General features: G+C 49.0%; 2 protein-coding genes across 2 annotated transcripts in view; both read right to left on the bottom strand.

Annotated features, from left to right (window-relative positions):
- Positions 1-6,219, bottom strand: part of FLYWCH1 (FLYWCH-type zinc finger 1) — a 74,051-nt gene extending 67,832 nt beyond the window's left edge. The window contains exon 1 of the mRNA XM_037813652.1: positions 6,130-6,219. The gene's annotated coding sequence lies outside the window, so the exon portion shown is untranslated. The remainder of the gene's footprint in view (positions 1-6,129) is intronic.
- The window catches only part of FLYWCH2 (FLYWCH family member 2), a 35,596-nt gene extending 29,343 nt beyond the window's left edge, over positions 1-6,253 (bottom strand). The window contains exon 1 of the mRNA XM_037813658.1: positions 6,130-6,253. The gene's annotated coding sequence lies outside the window, so the exon portion shown is untranslated. The remainder of the gene's footprint in view (positions 1-6,129) is intronic.
- Between the last annotated feature and the right edge of the window lie 17,768 nt (positions 6,254-24,021).

Here is a 24,021-nt window from a genome sequence, read left to right as displayed (position 1 = left end):
AAGCCCCAGACAAAGAGAAGAGAGAATCTGCCTGATGTAAAGAGACATGAGGTAGTATCAGAGGTGGGAACTCACAGCAAAAAAATAAAAATTTGGGGGGGCATTGGCTAATCAGTTCAAAATCTCAATAATGAGCTAGTTGGCTCTCTGGGATTGGCTGTACAAATTAAAATCTCAAAAAGATGAATTAGTTAGTGTTCTCGGATAGGCTGTAACCTCTGTAGTACCCAGTCAATGGGGAAACAGGGGAGGGACTTGCGAATTAGGAGTAGGAGATTTAAACATCGCCATTCTCTTCCTCTGGGGCGCCAGCCTTCCGCGTGTTTGGCTGGACGCCCCATCTTGCAAGATCGTAAATAAATTCTTTTCTCCTCCAGAACCGAGAGAGCGTTTATTCCCTTACAGGTACCACTTTATTTCCGACACCCAACAAACAAGCAAATCACAACAGTAAGCGCGCGCGGGGGGGGGGGGGGCAGTCTCCAGAGTTGCTACATTATCTAAAATGTCCAGTTTTCAACAACAACAAAAATTACAAGACATGCAAAGAAACAGGAAAGTATAACCCAAACATAGGGAAAAAAGGCAGGCAAGAGAAACTAGGACCAGATACAGGATTTGACAGAAATATGTCCACAGAACTAAAGAAAACAATGCTTAAAGAAATAAAGGGCAATATCATGACAAAACTACATCAAATGAAGAACAACAATAAAGAGAGAGAAATTTTTAAGAACCAAAGGGAAATTCTGGAATTAAAAAGTATAATAATTGAAATTAAAAACTTACTAGAGGACAGAAACAAAAAGACAAATATTATAATGCCTCACTAATATGGACTAACTATAATGTGCAAACTCTGAGATCTGAATCTGAGAGCATAGGTTATCAGGGGAAGGCTTATGGTAAAGATTCCTAGATTGTAAGCTCTTACAGCAGTCACATCTACTCATGAATTGTAATGGTTATTTCTAAATTCTGAGATGCTGAGCTCTTTGTGTATAACCAGGTTGGTCTCCAGAACTTCGGGTTATCTGTGTGACACCTGAAACGTAGAGCTAGAGTTCTGAAGCTATGAAAGTCAGCATTACCCCATACAACAACTGTTTAAAAAGCTGAAAAAGAGATCAGACTTCAATTAGTGATATTAACAAAGTTGATCTGGTTAGGACTAAGGCAAATCAGACTAAAGGGTAAAGGATGATAGTAACGGTATTTTAAAACTTCAACTTCTGTGTGAGACCAAAGGAAGAGATGTTTATTTGATGGAAAATTTATATCTTATGTAGCACACTATATAATGTAACTTGGATGGTCAGTTTATTCAAACACCGTAATTACATGGAACCTTGGAAAGGGAGTGAGATCTGGCTGGTTTGTACAGGTTAGTGTGATGCCCCAATATATCCCAGAGTAATTTGGGCAGAGAATAAGATAGTATTTGCAAAGTCCTCTTGAGGGACTGAGGGAAAAGGTGGAAACATTAAACTTCCCCTCCTGGGGAATTCTTGATATTCTCGCAAGCATTGGGGACTCCCACATTTAATAGGCCAAGCCCTCAATCTTGGGGCTTGCCTTTATGACACTTATTCCTGCAAAGGAGAAGCTAAGCCTACTTACAATTGTGCCTAAGAGTCTCCCCCAGAGAACCTCTTTTGTTGCTCAGATGTGGCCTCTCCCTCTAAGCCGACTCTGCAGGTGAACTCACTGCCCTCCCCCCTACATGGGACATGACTCCCAGGGGTGTAAATCTCCCTGGCAACGTGAGACATGACTCCTGGGGATGAGCCTGTCCCTGGCATTGTGGGATTGAGAAAGCCTTCTTGGACCAAAAGGGGGAAGAGAAATTAAACAAAATAAAGTTTAAGTGGCTGAGAGATTCAAATAGAGGCGAGAGGTCACTCTGGAGGTTATTCTTATGCATTATATAGATATCCCTTTTTAGTTTTTAGCGTATTAAAATAGCTAGAAAGAAATACCTGAAATTGTTGAACTGTAATCCAGTAGACTTGATTCTTGGTGATGACTGTATAACTATATCGCTTTTACAGTGTGACTGTGTAATTGTGAAAATATTGTGACTGATACTCCCTTTATCCAGTGTATGGACAGATGAGTAAGAAAATAAGGACAAAAAAAATAAATAAATAATAAGGGGGGATAAGGGGTATGGGATGCTTTGAGTGTTCTTTTTTATTTTTATTTTTATTCTTACTTTTGTTTTCAGAGTAATTAAAATGTTCAAAAATTGATTGTGGTGATGAATGTATAACTATATGATGATACTGTGAGCCAATGATTGTACACTTTGGATGATTATCTGATATGTGACTTATTTCAACAAAATTGCATTTAAAAAATTCACTAGAGGGGCTCAACAGTAGATTTGAACTACCAGAAGAAAGAATTGGTGAATCTGAAGATAGATCAATAGAGACTATGCAAGCTGAAGAACACAGAGAAAAGAGAATGAAAAAAATAAAAATTAAAATTAACAGAGCCTTTGAGAAATGTGGGATAGCATTAGGTGCATCAACATACAAATAGTGGGAGTACCGGAAGGAGAGGAGAAAGGAGAAGAAAAAATATTCAGAGCAATAATGGATGAAAATTTCCCAAATTTATTGAAAACCAATAACTTACACATCCAGGAGTGCAACAAAATCCAGGTAGGATACACACAGAGAGACCCACAAACAGAGTAAACATCATAGTAAAAATGCTGCAAGTTAAGGGGTTAAAGACAAGGGGAAAACCTTGAAAGCAGCAAAAGAAAAATGATCTCAGTAAGAATAACAGCCGACTTCTCAGCAGAAACAATGGAGGCCAGAAGGTAGTGAGATTCAAACTGCTCAAAGTCCTCAAAGAAAAAAACTGTCAAATAAGAATCCTATATTCAGCAAAGAGAAAGGGAAGTATCATACACTGCAGGTGGGAACATAAATGGTACTTTGGAAACAGTTGGTGGTTTCTCAAAAAGGTTAGACATAAAGCTACCATATCACTCAGCAACTCCACTCCTAGGTATACACCCAAGAGAAATGAAAACATATGTCCACACAAAAACATATGTGCACAAATGTTCACAGCAGCATTATCTGAAATAGCCAAAAAGTGGAAACAACCCAAACATCTGCCAGTGCATGAAGGGATAAACAAAATGAGGTATAGCCACGCAGTGGAATACTATTTGGCAATAAAATAAACAGAAATACTTTCATGCTACAACATGGGATGAAAGTTGAATCATTATGCTAAGTGAAAGAAGGGAGCCAGGTACAAAAGACCACATTTTGTATTCTTCCATTTATAAGAAATGTCCAGAATAAGCAAATCTATAGAGATAAGAAGTTGGTTAGTGGTTGCCTAGGGTGGAGGAGAAGTTGGGGGGAAATGAGAAGTGACTGCTAATGGGTTCAGGGTTTCTTCTGGGATTGACAAAATGTTCTAAAACTGAGTGTGGTGATGGTTGCATGGATATACTGAGAACCACTGAATTGTACGCTTTAGTGGATGACTTGCATGGTAAGTGAATTATATCTCAATAAAGATGTTTGTTTTAGTTTCCTCATTGCTAAAAATACCATGCATTGGGTTGGCTTAAACCATGGGAATTTACTGGCTCATGGTTTTGAGGATGGGAGATGTCCAAATCAAGTCATCATCAAGGTGACGCTTTCTTCCCGAAGATTGGTGTCCTGGGCTGGGTGCTGGCAGTCCTTCGTCATGGGCTCCTGCCACATGGCAATGCACATGGCGGCCTTTTCTGGCCCTTCCCTTCTCTTCTGGGTTCTGTTGACTCAGCTTCTGGCTGCCCTCTCTGTGGCTTTTTTATCTGACTTTACTCTGCTTAGAAAGGACTGCAGTAATCCAGATTAAAACCCAGCTTGATTCATTTGGGCCACACCTTAACTGAAGTTACACATGAAGAGATCTTATTTACCATGGGTCCACACCCACAGGAATAGATTAAGTTTAAGAACATGTTTCTCTTGGGTACATCGCTCCAAACTATCACGCTATTATATATTAAAAAAAAGCAAATGAAGTCTCCAGTGGTTCTCTAACCCCAGAATACATAAAAATCACCCAGATATTTGTCAAAATCCTGGACTACTCTCCCTCAAAACTTCTGACTTGGAGATTCTGGAGAGGGACCCAAAATCCACATTTTAGCCAATTCCCTTTTGACACCGATCCTTTGAGGAAACCCTGACAGTGCCATGCCCGCTCTCTGAGGCTTCTGCAATTTCTACTTCATAGGTTGAAGGGCTCTTCAGCCACTCCATGAACAGGGGTGGACATGTCCCAAGTAGTTTCAGGCTGGGTCAGTCTCTTTCCTGCTTTCATCCCTAACCTTCTAGCAATTCATATCTTAAGTGTGAGGGGCAGGGTTGAGGGGCAGCTGTTTTAAGGTAAATAATTGGGCCCTAATGTATATATCTTGAAAAATTATATTTTCATTCAATAAATGTTCACTGAATGTACAGACTTTTAAAAAGTGAAGACTAACTGAAATGAATAAGATTAAGGGGCTTAACAGCTACCTTACTTCACCCACTCTGCACCCTCTCCCCAACTCCCCAATCTTGTGGTTTTCTATTGCTACGAGTCTCCAGTCACCCAGTTACCCTAAACGGCTGCCATGTTGCTGGTTACCACAGAGGAGACCCAGAAGTGTAAAGAGGGATCCATGTGAACTAAGAGCCACACAATGTTAGGAACCGGCAGGAGCCTCTCAGACACCATCAGGTCTGGGGAGAGGGAGAACAGCCCCCCAAAGAGGTCCTTGTCTGAATCCCTGGAACCTGCAGGAATCACCTTACATGGGAAAAGGAATAGGGTTACAGGTGGAAGTAAGGTTGCTAACCAGGAGATTATACTGGATTATCCGAGAGGACCCAATCACAATCACATGGGTCCTGAAAAGTACAAGAGAGAGGAACAGAAAAAGAGAAAGGGATGCTGAGGACAGAAGCTGGCTTTGAAGATGGAGGAAGGGAACCACGAGCCAAGGAATGTGGGTGGCCCCCGGAAGCTGGGAAAGGAAGGGAAGTGCTTTTTCTCCTAGAGCCTCCAGGAGGAATGCCCTTTGGTTTTAGCCCAGTGACTCCAGAACTGTAAGATAATGAATTTGTGTTAAGTGATGAAGTTCATGTCATAGCAGCAAGAGAACACTAACACAGGGTCCAATCCCTCACTGATGAGGTTCTAAAAGCCAGGAATCTTGCCACCAGCTGACAGTGGATCAACAGAATCGCCTTCATCCATAAGGAGAGCACTACCATCAACCCGCAAAACCCTCGCCCTCCTGGCGCTGGTTTCATCTGTGCAATAGAAGCGGCAGATTTAACAAGAGTTTTTAATAGCAGGCGGGGAAAGGGTGATGTCCTTGTTTGTGAGAGATCTGGGGTGATTCTGACATCTGCTTGCCTGACGATCACTGTCCCGGGAGGCTCACGGGGGGCGTGACTGGGCCGCTCCAGGGACGGCAGGAGCATCTATGTCAGCAGGTGCGTTATCCTTGCCGGGAGATTTTCAAAGCGGCAGTGACTCCCCAAAAGTGAAGCACAGCTACTCTAGTGCTCAGGGCAGAGCTGCTTTCAGGCGGGAATTTCTCGGGTTGGCACCTCCTTTCCCCTAACCGCCGCGGCTCAGTCTGTTTTACTTTCCCGCCTCCCTCGCTCAGGGTGACCTGTCATCAAACACCGTCTCGCCCCGCTCCTCCCCTCTCCCCTCCACCGTTCCATCACCCCCAGAGCAAGCCTCTGAGAGTCTCCCCCGCCCCCGTTATCTCAGATTCGCTGCCAGCCCCTGCAGGGACCTCCAGGGCCTTACAGGCCGAGGGGCTGGGGGCAGCCCCGGGAGGGACGGGCCAACGTGGGGCTCCCGGGTTTCGGGGTGTCAGGACTCAGCCCCAGGGGTCGGTGGGTTGGGGGAAGAGGAGCGGGAGGGAGGGAGCGATTCTCGGATGAAGGCCGAGGTGGCGGCCCAAGGACCGGGACGCAGAGCCGGGGAGCCCCCACCCCAGGCTCAGCAGCCCTAGGGGACCCCCAGAAGGGCCCGGCCGGGGGCGCGCCCACCCCGCGGGACCCGGGACCCTCCCAACCCGCTGGGGCCCGTCCTCACCGGGCACCGGCCGGGCGGCGACGACGGGGGGGAGCCCTCTCCGGCGACGGCGCCGCAGCGGGTCCCTCAGCCTCCGCGCCGGGGGCCGCCGCCTGGGCTCGGCCGTCACCTCAGCCGGGGTCGCGCCGCGAGCATGCGCAGCAGGCCCGGGGCCGATTCCGCCGGCGCACTCCGCAGCTCCGGGTCTTCCCCGCGCGAAGCCGGCCTGAGGCTCGGCCAATCGGCGCGGAGGGGCGTGGCCAGGATCGCGAGGGGCGGGTCCAGTCGGGACCCGGCGGGGTCAGCCGCGACGGAGCGACAGCGCCCCGGAGCGCGGCGGGGGTCGCAGCCGGGGCGGGGTGGACTGAGGTCTCGGGATCCCTCGGGGTTGGAGCCCGGCTCCCTGCGGAGGAGGCGCCCCGTCCCTTTCCCGAGCGAGCCCCCGATCTCCACTGCGCGGGCGCTCTCCTGAAGCTTCACCCAGCGAAAGTCTCGGGGAACTTGGGGGTCCCGTTGCGTGCTCTCCGCGCTGACCCAGGCAGAAGCGCAGAAGTCGCGGGCGCTGGGGTGAAGCTGGGTGCCCCCCAGCCCCCCGTTTCTTAGTTCTTAGAAAAAACCTCGGCGCTGGACAGGATCCGAGTCGCTGGGGTGGGTGGAAGAGCTCACCACCCAGCCAGTCCACCCTGTTCTACCACTTAGGCGCAGTCTCACCCCTAAGGCCTAATGTGACCCGCATTTAGGCACAAGACTTTTGGAATTATTTTGAATTATTTGTAACAGTGAAACAAACATGAAGCTACCCAAATGTCCATCAACGGAAGAATGGATAAACGGAACGTGGTCCATCCCTACAATGGAATACTATTCAGCCATAAAAAGGAACAAGTACCTATCCATGCGACTGAAAACATTACCTTAAGTGAAAGAATTCAGACACAAAAGGCTACACATGGTATGATTCCATTTATAGGAAATATCCAGAGTTAGCACATGGATGGACATAAAAACAGATTAGTGGTTGCCAGCAGCTGCGGGGTGCCCGTGGGGTGGGAGGTGACTACTAAAATGGTACAGGGTTTCTTTCTGGGGTGACAAAAAACATTCTGGAATTAGATAGTGGATGACAGTTGCATAATATGGATATACTAAAAACCACTGAACTGAAGACTTCAAAATGGTGAATTGTATAGTATGTAAGTTATATCTCAAATGAAAGAAGCAAACAAACAAGAAAGTGGCAGATATGGTAAAACTGCCCCCTCAAAACTGGTTTACACATGCATGGTGTCATTTTTTCCATGTAATTTCACTTTATATACCAAAAATTAAAACTAAAATATCTTTTTTGTTCCTTGGTTCTAGACATGCATTCTCTGTATATTTTCACAGCTTCTTTCGCACTAAAATCACTGATGGTTTAAACAATATTTGCAAAAGTCAGTGACCTACTTTGTAGCAATCCTGACCTCATTCTGTGGCTCCACGGTGTGCATTGTGCAATCCGGCTGTTGTAAAAGTCCTGGCCTTTACGTGAGCAAAGAGGGGATGTGTGGGTGCCTCTCAGATCAAATTTCAAATATGCCTGCAGCTCAGGCCAGGTATTCCCATGAGATGACTCTCATTCTTAGGGTATTTAGTTTCAACCCTGGGATAAATACAGCTTCAGACTTTTTTTTTTTTTTTTTTTTTTTTTGATAGCTTGAAATTTAAGCCAAACCATTGTTGGTATGCAAGTGGGCAGATGAGGCATGCATCATTTGATTCTCTAGTTCGTATTTGGAAAGTAAAGTAGATAAATTTTTGTGTCATGAAGAAGTTTTAAATTACCAATGGCTGCAAAAATATTCTAGGTTGTTGTCATTGATTAGAGGCAGCTAAGGAGACTTGGGCTTTTGGCCTTATCCTAAGGTGACATGGATTTAGCCATAAGGCTTTTAAAATGATTTAGAACTGTGACGCAAATAAGTGATGCAAGCATCCATCAACAGATAAATGGATAAACAAAATGTGGTCCATCCCTAGAATGGAATATTATTCAGCCATTAAAAGGAATGAAGTTCTGATACATGGTACAATGTGGATGGACCTTGAAAACACTGTGCTTAGTGAAAGAAGACAGCCCCAAAGGCCACTCTACGTATTGCTACACGTCAGCGTGCCAGGAGGGTGACACATCCTGCCTCCATGGGGAGAGGGCACTGAGCTTTGAGTCTCTTCTTTTGGCTCCTTATTGTATTTGTAATAAAACTATAATCATAAGTATAGTGCTTTCCTGAGTTCTGTCTGTTGTTCTATAGAGTTATCGAATTCAGAGAGTAGTGGGAACTCTACTTTGTAGACGGTTGGTCAGAAGTGAGGGCAGCCCTGGAAACCTCCCCACTTGCAGCTGGTGTGTGAAACCGCCTGCAAGTGTGTCCAGAAAACCTGTTAGCTGGGAAGGCACATGGCTGGCATCCGCTTGCTCACAGGTTGTGTTTCAAAATGGCCTTCTCCAAAATGTCAGCGTCAGCTTCCAACAGCCGTCTTCCAAATGTGTCTCTCAGCTGCAGCAGAACTGAGCTCCTTCCGCCTGAGCTCTTATAGTGCTCAGGTAAAGTAATCGAGACCCACACTGAATGGGCGGGCTATACTCCATGGAAACAGCCAAATCCAAAGATTCCAACCTAATCAACACTAACACATCTGCCCCACAAGTTTGTATTAAAGAACGTGGTGTTTTGGGGGACATAATGCATCCAAATTGGCACACGGGCGGCCTTGTGGAGGACTGTGTCCCTAAGCTGTGAAGTCTGACCTAACTCCGGGTGACTGGTGTCAGAAGTCACTGCAGCCAGTGGCCCAGAGGCACCGCGTTTCCAAGTCTGAACAGGACTCACGGGTCGTCTAGTCAACCCACTACCAAGAGTGGTGTCCCAAGAGTAGAGACTCAAATCACACGCGGGTGTGACTGTGGGGGGTGGGTATCAGCCTGGATTGGACTGCCACCACCAGGTCCCAGGTGGAGTGGGGCTGGGTCCACAGAAAGAGAGACCATCCAAGGAGCCTGGTGGGGACAGGCTCCCAGCCACACCAGCCGGTGGCCTCAGGGCGGGGACTCAGCCCCTCTGAGCTCTGCCTCTCCACAGGTCAAAGGGGACAGCATCCGGCACCCCATGAGTGGCTGAGGTCCAGGTAGACACAAGGAGGGCCTGGAGAGCAGGACGGGCCAAGGGGACGCACTCAGCCGGGTAACCTGTGCGCTCTGCATGGGGGGCTGCGAGGCTGGGGGAGGGGGGACGCCTGGGTCTCTCTGGCTCCCCAGGCACTTCTCCCACGAGGCCTGGGTCACCCAGCAGGGGTATGGATGCTGAGGGTCCCTCAGGTCCCCTGGGAGCTCCAGGCCCTCCCCAGCTCAGGTGCCCTGGGCTCTGAGTCCAGGGAAGCAAGAGGCACCGACCCCAAGCAATGGGGGCCTTTATACTTCCTGTGCCCCCCGGGAGTCAACTGGGAAATGGGCCAGGCTCCTGCTCCTGTCCCCAGTGCTGGGGCGGGGCCTGTGGAGAATGGGGAAGGGGCTCCCACTCACGGCAGTGCACCGTGGTGCCTCAGCGTCTCGGGCTGTCTTCTCAGAGGCACAGCACTCACCCTTGCAGGGAGGTACCCTGGGCCCATCTTCCTTCCCACGCGCTCTGCTTCCCCGGGGGCCCCAGGATGCACTGCCCCTGAGCCTGGCTGGCCCCTGCATCTCCAGGTGCTGGCTCCCTGGGGCCTGCTCTTTGTAGGCCTCTGTGGGGTCTCGCCTGACCCCACTCAGCTCCAGGCCAGGGGCAAGTGCTCAAGCTCCCCCTCAGGAGCAGGTGTGGGGCCGTCACCTCCCTGTGTCCTGCTGGCCCCACGTGGGGCATCTGCATCAACTGCCCTCCTCATGCCCCTGCCCGCCTTGCCTGGCTCTGCTCTGCCCTCTGCCCTTGCCTGCTGGCTTCTGGAAGCTTCTGACGGGGGCGGGGGCACAGGTAGGAGGTTGGTGGGTGGGAGCCTGGACCCTGCCTTGGCTCTGCATCCAGTGGTCTCTGTCCTCCAAGGCCGAGCTTTTGTCTACCCCCCCTTCGAGGTGCAGCTGCTCTCACTGGATGCCCCCCACACCTGGTATGACGTCAGTCGTTCCTGCTGTCACCTCCTGGCATTGCCTCACCCTCCTGGCTTCCCAGCACCTAACACACCACTGGAAACTGTTTGCCCTCTGCCCGGGGCCCCCTGCGGCCCCTTCTCGTTGCCCCCTCCAGTCGCCCCCCACACTGCACAGCGCCCAGCTTGGCCCCAGCCCCTCTACCCAGGCCCATGTGATGGCACCCACAATTGCCTCCAGGGCCATGTCCCCCAGCCAACCTCCTCTGGCTGCCTCAGCCTCGAGCCCCCCACATCTAACCACTGCCCGGCAGAGCCCTGGGAGAGTACCACCAGCCCCGAGAAGCTGGAGCAGGGCCTGGAGGGACCTGTCCTTGGATACGGGAATGCTGGGAGGAGGGAAAGGTGAGGAGACCCTCTCCCCACTCTCTGTACCCCCCCCCCCATTCTCCCCAAAGTCCACCCCAAAGTCACATTCAAAGGCTGGGACATCCTGGGCTGACCCAGGCCTGCAGCCTTACGGAGGGAGGCCTCCTTCCTGCGTCAGTGGCTCCCCAAGGCCTCCCCAGGCTGGAACCCTACCCCAGCCTCAGCCTCCATCCCTCAGACCCTGTTCTCCAAGGCTCAGCCGCTGCCCCGACTCCAGTGAAGAACCACCGGGGGGGACCCCCCTCAATACTGCTCGGCTGGTTGTCTCCTCATCCTCACCTCATGTCTGTTTGTCACTGGCTCCATCAACTGCGGCTGGCAGGATGCAGGGGGGCTTTAAAGAGGCTGTTTCCTTTCCCTGCCTCCCATTTCCTGAGATTTCTTATTAGGAAAACAGTGGATTCTCTGACACCACATGACTGGTCAGTTCTGACCTCTGTCTGAGGCTAGCATGGTTACATTTAATTTCATTTAATTGCCACTGCTCTGAAATAAGAGCAGTTAAAACGCGCCTGGTTTGGAGACACCGAGGACCCGAGTAGAGGTGGCAGGAGAGCAGTGGCATCTGGGCTGGCTCCCAAGGAGGGACCAGCCCCAAACAGCAGGGGCAGCACCAAGAGGTGGCTGGGAGTGGTCAGAATCCCCAGAGACCACCCTCCCCAAGACATTTCAGGGACAGTGAGTTCGTTGTGCAAACAGAGCATCATATCTACACGTCTGATCCCTGTTCCAGGGATGGATGCCCACCCCACCTCCCCTTATAACCTCCAGAGCCCACATGCTCTGCAGGGTCTTGGCACCTGGGGGCTTAGTGCCCAGGAGCCATCCGTCCTGGGAGGCTTCTTGGAAGAGGCAAAGCTTGGGTAGGCAAGAGGGGCATCGTGTGAGGGCCCTGCAGGAGAGGCCTGAGGCCTCCAGGGACAGATCCCTGGAAGGAGGGTTGGGGAGGGGCTGGGTCCAGCTTCCCAGGGGTCAGGGGCAAGAGGAAGGAGACCTCAGAGGCCCCACCTGGCTCCAGGTCTGTTGTAGTTTGCTAATACTGCCAAATGCAAAACACCAGAAATGGATTGGATTTTATAAAAGGGGGTTTATTTGGTTACACGGTTACAGTCTTAAGGCTATAAAGTGTCCAAGGTAACACATCAACAATCAGGTACCTTCACTGGAGGATGGCCAGTGGTGTCCCGAAAACCTCTGCTAGCTGGGAAGGCACGTGGCTGGCATCTGCTCCAAGTTCTGGTTCCAAAATGCCTTTCTCCCAGCATATTCCTCTCCAGGTCACAGCTCCTCTTCAAAATGTCGCTTTCAGTTGCTCTTGGGGCATTTGTCCTCTCTTAGCTTCTCCAGAGCAAGAGTCTGCTTTCAACAGCCGTCTTCAAAATGTGTCTCATGTGCAGCAACTTTCAGCTCCTTTGAGTTCTTCAAAGCGTCCCTCTTGGCTGTGGCAAGCTCGCTCCTTCTGTCTGAGCTTATATAGTGCTCTAGTAAACTAATCAAGGCCCATGCTGAATGGGCAGGGCCACACCTCCATGGAAATTATCTAATCAGAGTTATCACCCACAGTTGGGTGGGTTGCATCTTCATGGAAACAATCAAAGAATTACAATCTAATCAACACCAATACATCTGCCCACACAAGATTGCATCAAAGATAATCACGTTTTGGGAGACATAATACATTCAGACTGGCACAAGGTCAGAGCCAGTTTTCTGGGCTGTGCTGGCATGCCGGGGTTGGGGTGTGTGGCCCCTGGGGGTGTTGGGGTCTGAGAGAAGGCCTGGGGTTGGGGGGCAGTGTGGGGGGTGGACCAGGCGAGTATAGGTGGGTTGGGGCGGGCCTCCCAGGGGCGGTGGGTTTGGATTTGGAGCCTCAGATGACCCAGAATCCCGGAATTCAGAGCCTGGGCCTAGAAAAGTCCTGGACACAGAACAGGAGCTTAATAAACAGGTACTGAAATCATGTATTTTATTTGATTATTCCCTGGTTTCTCACACTTTAATGAAAACATTAAAGCTGCAGAGCGTCACGTGTCCCTGAGGCCACCCTCCAGGAGGAAGCTCTCCTGCATTGTGTCACTCCGGGCTAGTGCAGCAGCCCCCGTCAGAAGTTGTCAAGGGGCGCAGGGCCCCGGGAGTGGTGACTCTAGAGCCATCACTGTCACCTGCAGGATTTCACGCTCCGTATCTCTTGCCCCTGGAAGGTCAGGGCAAGCTGGCTGGTGCTTGAGCAAGCACAGGGGCACCGGCAGCTCAGCTCCCCGTGACTGCTCCTGCACAAGCCGACACACATCGCAGCCCACGTCAGAGATGCTGGGGGACACAGGGGTTCCCCACGGCCCCATGCTTCCTGAGGCAGGAAATGCAGACCCAGGTACAGACAGATCCCAAGAGGCCTGCCCACCGCCCAAGGCTGTCCAGGGAGTGGGGCTGGGAGGGCAGGGGCCTTGTATGTGGGAGGAGGAGAGGCCTGGGGAGCTCGTGGGGCTCTTCAGTCTACAGGGATCCCTGAGACGCCAGGATCTGAGCTGCTGCAGGGGAGGGACTGTGTCCTGCCCCCACCCTGCTTTGCTGGCTCCCCTCCCTCCAGTTATGGAAAGCTCCTGGCATCAGGCCTGGTGGGGAAGCACCTTCATCCTGACACCTGTGACCTCTGCATGGTGCTGGGGGGCGGCCACCCTTGTGGGGTCAAACTGCCCCGGCGGTTTTTCTCCCCAGACTTGCCTCCCTCTGGGGCCCTGACCTGCACCCAGCAGCTGCTGGGAGCGGGGGGCTCTGCTCCTGGGGCCAGGGGCCATCCCTGCCAAGGGAAAGGGATGTGACCCTGGTCTGGGAACCAAACTCGGGTCATGTAAGTTTCCAGCAGCCTGGGGGTGGGGGACCGAGGGGCTGTGGGTATCAGCTCACTGGACTCTGATGGGATCGATAGATAGGTCACCTGTCCACCCCTACACCTCTCTCTGTAGCTCCCTCCTACCTACCCAGCCACCGATGAGGACACAGCCTGTCGGACACGCGGAGTCTGGGAACGACTAGGATGCTTCCCCCTTTGAATGCATGGTTATTCCACAACGGATTTAATGAATTTCATATTGACGGGCATTTAGGGTTTCTCAACCTTGTCACATTATAAAGTTGTGTCAATAACCTGCTGGGCCGTGTGTGTCCACTTGGCCCTCTGCCCCCTGCACCTGGGTTCCATTACTGTCACCCCAAAGAAACTGTGTCTGCCGTGGCTGCATGGAAGCTGCGAGTGTGGCTGGAGGTGCCCAGCAGTCAGACGGTCAGGGAAGCTCCACTTCATGAAATTTTTTTAAGTAGATATTTTATTGTGACATTTAACATATATACATAACAGTGATAACTTTCTAAGTATGATTTAACAAGTAGAATGTTATGGGTTACAGTTCTAACGTTTCAGTCATTTCCTTCTAACTATTCTAATACCCTTGCATCTAAAAAATGTATTTATATTTTTTATATTTATATTTTATATAGTATATATAAATCCTATATATATATCCTATATATATTTATATATAAAATATTTAAATCTTTTTGTTAAATCCTATCTTGTCTGTTGCTACCCCTGTCACGGGTTCGTCTCTTTACACCTCAAACCTGTGATCCCCGTTAGAAAAGGCCTGAGCCTCATCGGGTCGTGATTCAATGGGTTTGGGATTCATCAAGTAACCTCCCACTCAAATAAGAGCACAGAGACAGACAATAGTTTAAAAGTAAAGGGCACTCAAGACAGGAATTCACCTTCAACACATTTTTACTAAAAGGAGCACTTGGGTAAAAGGAACAAGTTTACAATGCAACAATTAATGGATACATTACCAAGCCTTCTCCAGAAGCAGTTGGACATGAGATCAGAGAGCTCCCCCTTGTCTCAGTTACAGAAAATTTATAGCATCTTGATTTAGAGTAACTTTAAATCATATTCTATTTTTACATTAAATGATGCTTCATGAACACGAATGACTCATGAAGCAAAGCGTCTTGATCCACGAGCGTTCAAGATCAAAAGAGGGTGTCCACATCATCAGAGACTTAGCCTTGAATGCCTGTAAGACTCTACTGAGAATATTTTTTCTAATTAAGCTATGAGCACTGTCAGAGCAATATAACATACTTTTACTTGTATAAGCTCTAAAAATTAGAAAAGAGATTACTTGTCTCTAACTTGTTAATGTAGTTTTTTTATTTTATTCTATGATTAGTTTAGCCATTACATCATATTGATAAACACACATTTGATTAGGACCATATTCAACCTTGCTACATTATTTACAACTTCTCTATGATATAGAAGCACATGTAACAGAATTTTTATCTAAAAACACTCAAGTACAATTTCCAAATGATAAAAGGTGGGAAGGCCTCACTATAATAACTGGGACAGATGATTCATATCCTTCAAGTCCCATTTTAGAAGATTATATTAAAGGAGAAGCTAAACAGTTAAAAAGTAACAGCTGCAGCCCATCCTGTTTTCACAGAGGACCAGATGTTTAGATATTATCTTTATCTAAGAAGGTTGAAAGGAACTTTGTGCCAGTTTGGATGTATTATGTCCCCCAAAATGCCATTATCTTCAATGCAATTTTGTGGGGGTAGACATTTTAGTGTTGCTCAGGTTGGAATCTATTGAGTGTTTCCATGGAAATGTGACTCAATCAACTGTGGACAAGACCTTTACTGGATAATTTCCATGGAGGTGTTACCCCATCCATTCAGGATGGGTCTGAATTAAATCACTGGAGCCACATAAAAAGCTCAGACAGAAGGAGCTCACTGCTTGCTGCAACTGAGAGACACGTTTTGAAGACAGTTGTTGGAAGCTGACACTGACATTTTGGAGAAAGCCATTTTGAAACCAGAACTCCGGAGCAGATGCCAGCCACATCTTCTCAGCTAACAGAGGTCTTCCGGACACCATCGGCCATCCTCCAGTGAAGATACCCTATTGTCGATGCCTTACCTTGGACACTTTATGGCCTTAAGACTGTACCTTTGTAACCAAATAACCCCCCTTTATAAAAGCCAATCCATTTCTGGTATTTTGCATAATGGCAGCATTAGCAAATCAGAACAACCATTCTGCTTTCTTGAAAATATTCACAGCTTTTTTAACTGTTTAGCTTCTCCTTTAATATAATCTTCTAAAATGGGACTTCAAGGATATGAATCATCTGTCCCACTTATTATAGTGAGGCCTTTCCACTTTTTATCATTTGGAAATTGTACTTGAGTGTTTTTAGATAAAAGTGCTGTTAAATATGCTTCTATATCAGGAGGAACAACTGGTTCTTCACCATCAGAACAGAAAACATCAGGTGGTCTATGAGAGCAGCACGGAGAGAAGTCAGCGTCCTCATTATCAGATTCCTCAGTAGAGATATTATCCTGTGATACCCCTTCCTCTTCTTTAATCATTTCTCGATCTTCAGGGGTGTCTAGACAGTGAGCATCCTGACATGTTCATATTGAAAAGGGAGTGTCAACATTATGGGGAAAGGGGCTGCATCTGATTGTTGTTCTTAGAGAGGCTTTTGCCTCTGGGTTGTAGGACTTGTCTGGCATAGGAACACTCGGGTGGATTTAAGTTTCTGAGTGAATCTTTTATAGAATCTCAGGAAGGGACCTATGTATTTTGGCCATTTGAGATGTCTAACTGGAGCTCACATAAGAGAAACCCTCAGGATAGCCTCTCGACTCTATTTGAAATCTTTTACCCACCATAACCTTATTTTGTTGCCTTTCTTTTCTCCCTTTTGGTCAAGAAGGCACTTTCAATCCCTCGATGCCAGGGCCAGGCTTATTCCAGGGAGTTGTGTCCCACATTGTCAGGGAGATTTACTCCCTGGGCAACCACTCTTCATGTAATTTTTAAATGATAGGGTTTGGGCTGGTTGATCCTTTATGTTTTTCAGTGCCATTTTAATTTTTAGTATTTTTAAATTAAAAAGTACCAAGGCTGGCAGTTATAACTTATTTGGGTTTTCATAACTTTGACTGCAATCTCTTCAAGGAGACTAAGAAAGCACATAAACCCAAGAAAATAAGGTTAGTGCTTTAAAAGCTCTCCGACCCCTGAATCACAGAGAACATCCTCCCCCGGAGAAAAGGAAGGGGCGGCAGGAGGTGGGTGCTACACGGGCCAACCTGACTCTGGGCAGGGGCCTACTGTCCGCTTGGGATCTGGGAGGCGCCTGCTGGCTGCAGAGGCCTTCACCGATCAGGGTTCTTTCCATGGATCGCTTCTTTTTGCCTCTTCTCGGGGTCAGACCTGAGGTTTCCTTGAGGGGGGCTGGGGGAGGTGTGAGTGCTGCAGAAATCCTGCTCAGGCCGCGCAGATGCTTTGCCTCCTGGCTCTGCCTGTCCTGTGCCCAGCCTGCAGGGAGGGCATGTGGCCTGCAGGCCCAGCGGCCTCTTGGGGACTGCACTTACAGCCCTGTGGGAGGGGAGGGGACAGGAGAGCAGGACCCTGCCGGCAAAAGGGCAGCCTTTGCACCCCTTCCAGGATGACCAAGTGCAGGAAACTTTCCCTCCTGCCAGGGCTCCCTTGGGAGAGGTCGGTGGGCTCATTTTCCAGTCACCCCCAACACCACACCGCCCTGTCTGCAGCCGCCTGGCACCTCTTGTGATTGGTAACGACCTACTTACTTGCTTGTTTGAGGTCCAACTTCCTTTGGCCGAATGGAAGCTTCAAAATTCATGGCCCAGGAAGCAAGGGCTGGAATGAGAGCAGCTCCACCGGACTTCCTGTCCCCCCACCGCCAGGCCTAGGTTATGCCAGTTTAGAGTTTAGTTTCAGGAAGGCTTCGCCAAGGGGCACGATCTGTCTCCTCCGAGCTGGCAAGCAAGGACAGGGAGCGGCATCAGGTGTGCATGTCACATGATTCTCAGTGGCCCCAAAAGGGGCTCCAGAGAGGCCCGGTTCCGGAGACCCCTGCCAGGGAGTTTAGATTTCATCCTGAAGTATATGGGTGGGTTTTAAGCATTTTAGAAATCAGCATTCAAAAGCTATTACTCTGATAGGGACAGACATTAAACTTTCAGCAGTGGCTGTCCCTGGGCATGGGGTGCCTGTGTCTGTTTGCTTTTCCTTTTCTTGTTTCTTGTCTGTATTTTCTAACGTTTTCTACAATGACTGTGATTCACTCATACGTATCTGGTTCCTAGAGCTGCCCAAACAAACTGGGGGACTTAAAACAACAGAAATTTACTGTCTCCCTTCTGGAGGCCAGAAGTCCAAAATCAACTTGCCGGCAGGCCGGGCTCCCTCCGAAGGCTCCGAAGGAGAAGCCCTCCTGGCCTCTTCCAGGTTCTGGGGGCTCCCAGCCATCCTTGGGGTTCCTCGGCTTGTAGATGCGTCACCCTGCACTGCTCCGTTCTCGCGTGGCCTTCCTGTGAGCGTGTGGGAGCCTGTGTCCTCTCCTCTCCTCCCGAGGACATGAACCACTGGACATAGCTCCCCCAACGCAGAACGATTTCCTCTCGAGATCCTCGACTACTCACGTCTGCAGAGACCCTTATTCCACACAAGATTATGTTCAAACACTCTGGATGGATATAAACGTGGGGGGAAGCTACTCAACCTGTCCCACTGTATGGTACAAATCAGGTTTCAAAGGAAAATTCAAAAATCACTCCGGAAGCCATGCGAAGACTGGAGGGGAGGGAAGTGCAGGGGAGGGGGCCGTGGCTGGGGGCAGGCTGTGGGTGGGCAGCACAGGGGACGCAGCCCCAGGAGGGAGAAACTGCGTGGTGAGCTGGTGGGATGCAGGGCAAGGCAGGGGGACTGGCCAGTTTTCTGGCTCGCACAGTGCTAGTTATCAGGCCAGGAACCGCAGGAGAAGCAAACATGGGAAGGAAGTGGCCACCTCACATGGTGGGCACTATGGGAGACAGAGTCACATCCCCAGCCTAATCTTAACCCACAATCCCATGGTGGGGACCCATTTAAAAACAGGACACTTTGAAGATTTTCTCAGTTAAGGTGAGGCCCAAATGAACTGGGGTGGGCCACGATCCGGTTACTGCAGTCCTTTAAGAGCACAAGAAATCCAGATCCAGTCGGTCAGGGAAGGCCAAGCAGAAGAGCAGGTGGAAGTCCGCAGAAGCCGAAGGGCAGCCGTGAGGAGCGCCAGCTTGCCGCGTGACAAGAGCCGGCACCCGTGCCTGTGAACTTGGGAGAGGGCGCGGCCTAGCCGAAGCCTGGATTTGGCACTCTCGACCTCCGAGACAGCGAGGTAACCTACTGTGGTGTTTGTCACAGTGGGCAGGAAACACCGACAGACACATGGCTACTGATGTGACTGAGAGAGAAAGGGCAGCAGTAATTCTTTTTTCTTTGCTGCATGGCATGTTGCTGATAACCCCCAAAGTTTTAAATGCACACCAGGATGCCTCCAGGGGACTCCTTTTGCTCCCCTTAGGACCGACTCTGGGCGCAGCTCTGGTGGGCATCAGCCCAAGTTGACGGCAAGGTGGGGCTTTAACCTGGAGGCTCTAGCCCTGGGATCTAGGCCCTGTCAGTGCACCCCAGACAAAGTGGGGACTCAGCCTCCCTGCCCCTGCCACAGAGACGCCGGGGCCTGCTTCTGGAGTACATTCTATGCGATGCTGTGCTTCTGAGTCTCCACAAAGGCAAGACGGTTTCATCCTTTGTCGTCTGTTGGTGAGGACACATGGACACCCCTTCCTCTCATCACGCCCTTCCTGGTGCTGGGCCCTGAGAGAGGTGCCAGGACAGTCTACCAAGACAAGGTGTGTCCTTGCCCTTAAGGAGCACACAGGTGAGCGGGACAGATAGGGGCACAAAGATGGATCAGGAGCGGGCAGAGTGAACCTGCTTCCCCTCAGCTCACCTGGCCGGGGTGGGGGTTGTTCTGCTGCTGGGGTGTGGACCCACCAGCAGGCTGAGAGGGCCCCCACCCCACAATGAACAGACGGGGGCACTCCTGCGAGGGTGGTCTCAGGAGGCAACGATGCTGACAGGGAAAAAGGCAGGAGTGGGACAACGCAGCAGATGTCATCCCAGCCTCTTTCTGTGAAGGAACTAGGTGTGTGGTAACACTCCTCTCCCTGGGTGAACTGTAACACTGCTGGTGTCAGACACCCAGGTGTGATGCTGGTAATTTGGGTAATTTGGGGATGCCACATCATAGTTTCTGAGAGAAGTTCCAGTAAGCTTTAAGCTGCAAAGGTGTCAGGGACTTGGCCACCCTCCCAATTCTTTGCTCCTTCCGGTTGGTCCAGAGAGCATTAGTTGCTTGGACGCCAAATCCCTTAGCCTGGCCCTCATCGAGCCTCATGGTAGAGCTTCCCTCCTGGCCTGGCCCGTGGACTGCTTCCCTCTGCCCACGCTGCACCCTCAGCCCAGATCTCATGTGGTCAGAGGTTCCAAGTGGGACATTTTGCCTTTTGGAAGTGCCTCCATCTGCTTGTCACCCGAAATCCATTCCTGCCCTGCCTCACTCAGATCTGGTCTTCTCCATGGAGGCTTTCTCTGATACTCCACTGAGAAACAGTTTTTCTTCTGGTTCTCAGAGATTTGTCCATCTCAGATTAGAAAATGTCAGCCTTAGTGGGAAGTCAGAAAGCAGATTCCAACCACTCCATTTTGCAGGAGGGGGCACTGAAGGTTAGCACAGCCCATTCAGAATTTACGGCTCCATACATTCTGTTTATTGAGTCAGACTGTAAACTGCTATAGTGCAAAAATGTATCTCGTGTTCAACCTCACTCATGATAAGAGAAATGCAAATTAAAACTACACCGAGTTACCATTTGTCACCTATCAAGATTAGCAAATATTCAAAAGTACAGCAACTCACTCCTTTGGCGAGGCTGTATGGAAGCAGGCACTCTCGTGTTTTGGTGGTGGGAACTGCGTTTAACAACCAAGCTACAGGTGATTTACCCTCTATCTCAGCAATTCCACTTCTCGAAGTTTAACTTAAAGATACTCCTTCAACAACATGAAAATACATACGCACTTGGTTGCTTGTTGCAGCACTGTTTATAATGACAAAACACTGGAAACAACCTAAATGCCCATACATGGAAGAGTGGTTGAATGAATCGGGATACACCCACTCAGCTCCCTGAACTGATGCAGGATGAATTCTGGGATATAATGTTAAGTGAGTGTGCCGGTTTGAATGTATTGTGTCCCCCAAATGCCATTATCTTTGTGGTCTTCTGGGACAGACGTTTTGGTGCTGGTTAGATTTGCTTGGAATGTGCCCCACCCAGCTGCGGGTGGTGACTCTGGTTGGATACTCCCATGGAGGTGTGGCCCTGCCCATTCAGGGTGGGCCTTGATCAGGGGAGCCATATAAATGTGCTGACTCAGAGAGACTGGACGGAGTGCAGCTGTGAGTGACGTTTTGAAGAAGAGCAAGCTTGCTAGAGAGGAATGTCCTGGGAGAAAGCCGTTTTGAAACCAGAACTTTGAGCAGACGCCAGCCACGTGCCTTCCCAGCTAACAGAGGTTTTCCGGACGCCATCGGCCATCCTCCAGTGAAGGTACCCGATTACTGATGTGTTACTTTGGATACTTTATGGCCTTAAGACTGTAACTGTGTAGTGAAATAAACCCTCATTTTATAAAAGCCAATCCATCTCTGGTGTTTTGCATTCTGCAGCATTAGCAAACTAGAACAGTGAGGAAAGCAACGTGCAGAAAAGTTGCTGTTAGTACGCTAACCTTCATGTAAGAAAGATGGAGAATTAAGAAAATGTGAACTTTCCTCTTCATTTTAGCAAAGGAAACTCTGGAAAGGAAAAACTAGACTATGAGACTGATTATCAGAAAGGAGTGGGCAGGAATTGGATGGAGAGGATGGAGGGGCTGGGAAGAAGACGCTTCTCTGAAGATATCTTTTTGGACAGACTTGATGTTTGGAACCATGTTTTTTTTTCACATATTTGAAAAGAAAAATCTGTAGGATGGAGATTTGAAAATCCTAAAATTTAATACACACAGAAATGAACCCAAACATATTTCAATTGCATAATATAAAAACATTGAGAATGAGAAAAAATAAAACCAGCTGACCCAAATCACTTTTTTTTCTTTTCATTATCTCATTTTTTTTTTTTTTATTAAATTCAGTTTCATTGAAATACATTCACACACCATACAATCATCCATGGTATACAATCCACTGTCCACAGTATGATACCATAGTTATGCATTCATCACCACAATCTATCTCTGAACATTTTCCTTACATCAGAAAGACCCAGAACAAGAATAAAAAATAAAAGTGAAAAAAGAACACCCAAATCATCCTCCCATCCCACCCCATTTGTCCTTTAGTTTTTATCCCCATTTTTCTACTCATCCATACACTAGATAAAGGGGGTGTGATCCACAAGGTCTTCACAATCATACTGTCACCCCTTGTAATCTACATTATTGTATAATTGTCTTCAGGAGTCCAGACTGCTGGGTTGGAGTTTGGTAGTTTCAGGTATTTACTTCTAGCTATTCCAATACATTAAAACCTAAAAGGTGTCATCTATATAGTGCATAAGAATGTCCACCAGAGTGACCTCTTGACTCCATTTGAAATCTCTCAGCCACTGAAACTATTTCGTCTCATTTTGCATCCCCCTTTTGGTCAAGAAGATACTCTCAGTCCCACGATGCCGGGTCCACATTCATCCCCGGGAGTCATATTCTGCGTTGCCAGGGAGATTTATGCCCCTGGGAGTCGGGTCCCACGTAGGGGGGAGGGCAGCGAGTTCACCTGTTGAGATGGCTCAGTTAGAGAGAGAGAGGGCCACATCTGAGCAACAAAGAGGTACTCAGGGGGAGATTCTTAGGCACCATTACATGCAAGTTTAGACTCTCCTTTGTGGTAATGAGCTTCATAAGGGCAAGTCCCATGATCGAGGGCTCAGCACATCAAACCGCCAGTCCCAATGTTTGTGACAACATCAACACCAGTCCAGGTGAGGATGTCCAACACATCCACACCTTCCCCCAGATCCTTGGGGCTGGGGAGGGGGAGGCTGTAAATATATTTTTTATTATCTGCCCAAATTACTCTGGGATGTGTCACTATTTCACTCCAGCCTATACTAACCTACCGTATCTCACTTCCTATTCAAAGTTCCATGCAATTGTGGTGTTTGAACAAATTGACTGTAGAGTTGTACCGTTTAGAAAATTTAGATCCTGTACCAAATAGATATCTCTTCCCTTGGTCTCATATGGAAGTTGAAGTTTTAAAACAATCAGTTTCAACCTTTACCCTTTGGCCTGGCTTGCCCTGGTCTTAACCAGACCTGCTTCATTCATATCACTAATTGAAGTCTGTGCCCCAAATAACTTTTGAATACAGTATTTAGACTATATGCGCATAGGTTAAACACAAAAAAACCTGAACAAATACTGAACTATTGTTGGTAGGCATCTTTTTCTGGCAGGAGCAGGGATAAGCAATTCTGAAGCTACTTTTTGTGCATCTGAGGACTGAGCAAATGACTTGGTACATTCTGGATAAGGGAAGCAAGGCTTCTCCCAGTCGGACGGAGTTACAGACGAGGACAGAACCAACCCTGCAGCCCTGGAGCAGAAGTGGACATGGTGTGAACTCATGGACAGATTTCATCCATTTCCCAAGCTCTGTCCTCAAAGAGGGCCCAGAAGTAAGGACACCCTTGTAGCAGCCGAGTGCACCGAGTAGCCAGACCTTGGTTTCTAAGTACATTCTCCTCTGGGTACAGCTTTCAACTACAAAGGATAAACTAGCATTTTTACTGCAAGTTGAGACATGCTGACTCTCCAAGTTGGCACCGGCAGCGAGAGGCAGAACGGGCAGCACCAGCCTCTTGACATGACACCCTGGGAGCCAGCGTCACCTGTGCAGGGTTCCTGCCACCATCAGGATGAACCACAAGGAAACATCAGAGCAGCCCAAATAAAGGGCCTGCGCTCTTCGAAAACGTCAATGTCACACATTAAAAAGCAGAGTCGTAACTATTCCAGATACCACCGAATCCGACGCAGGCATGATCCTGGACTACAAGAGGCGTTATGTTATCAGCACTATCCCACCCGCATCTCAGTAAGGGCGGGGGATTAGGCAACAGTGTCGTCTCCCGTTACTTCCCTGATTTTGATAACTGGACTGTGCATATTAGGAGAGGCGGAGTGACAGCCACCCCACCGGGTTGTCCTGCGCAGAAAATGAGCTGATTCAAGGAGAGAACTTAGCCCCACACATTCAATATAAACAGAAGGAAGAACTTTGTGGGGAATTTAGCTACGGGAAAGGGTCTCACTGGGGGTGGTGTTTCCTTGAAGAAAAACACCCTCCGCCTCGGGAGGACCGCCCGGCAGGCGCGCCGGCTCCG

This window comes from Choloepus didactylus, chromosome 21, assembly GCF_015220235.1.
Source record: "Choloepus didactylus isolate mChoDid1 chromosome 21, mChoDid1.pri, whole genome shotgun sequence".
NCBI classification, from domain to species: Eukaryota; Metazoa; Chordata; class Mammalia; order Pilosa; family Megalonychidae; genus Choloepus; species Choloepus didactylus.
Note: the sequence above shows the minus strand (reverse complement) of the source record. Positions and strands in the feature narration are given on the sequence as shown.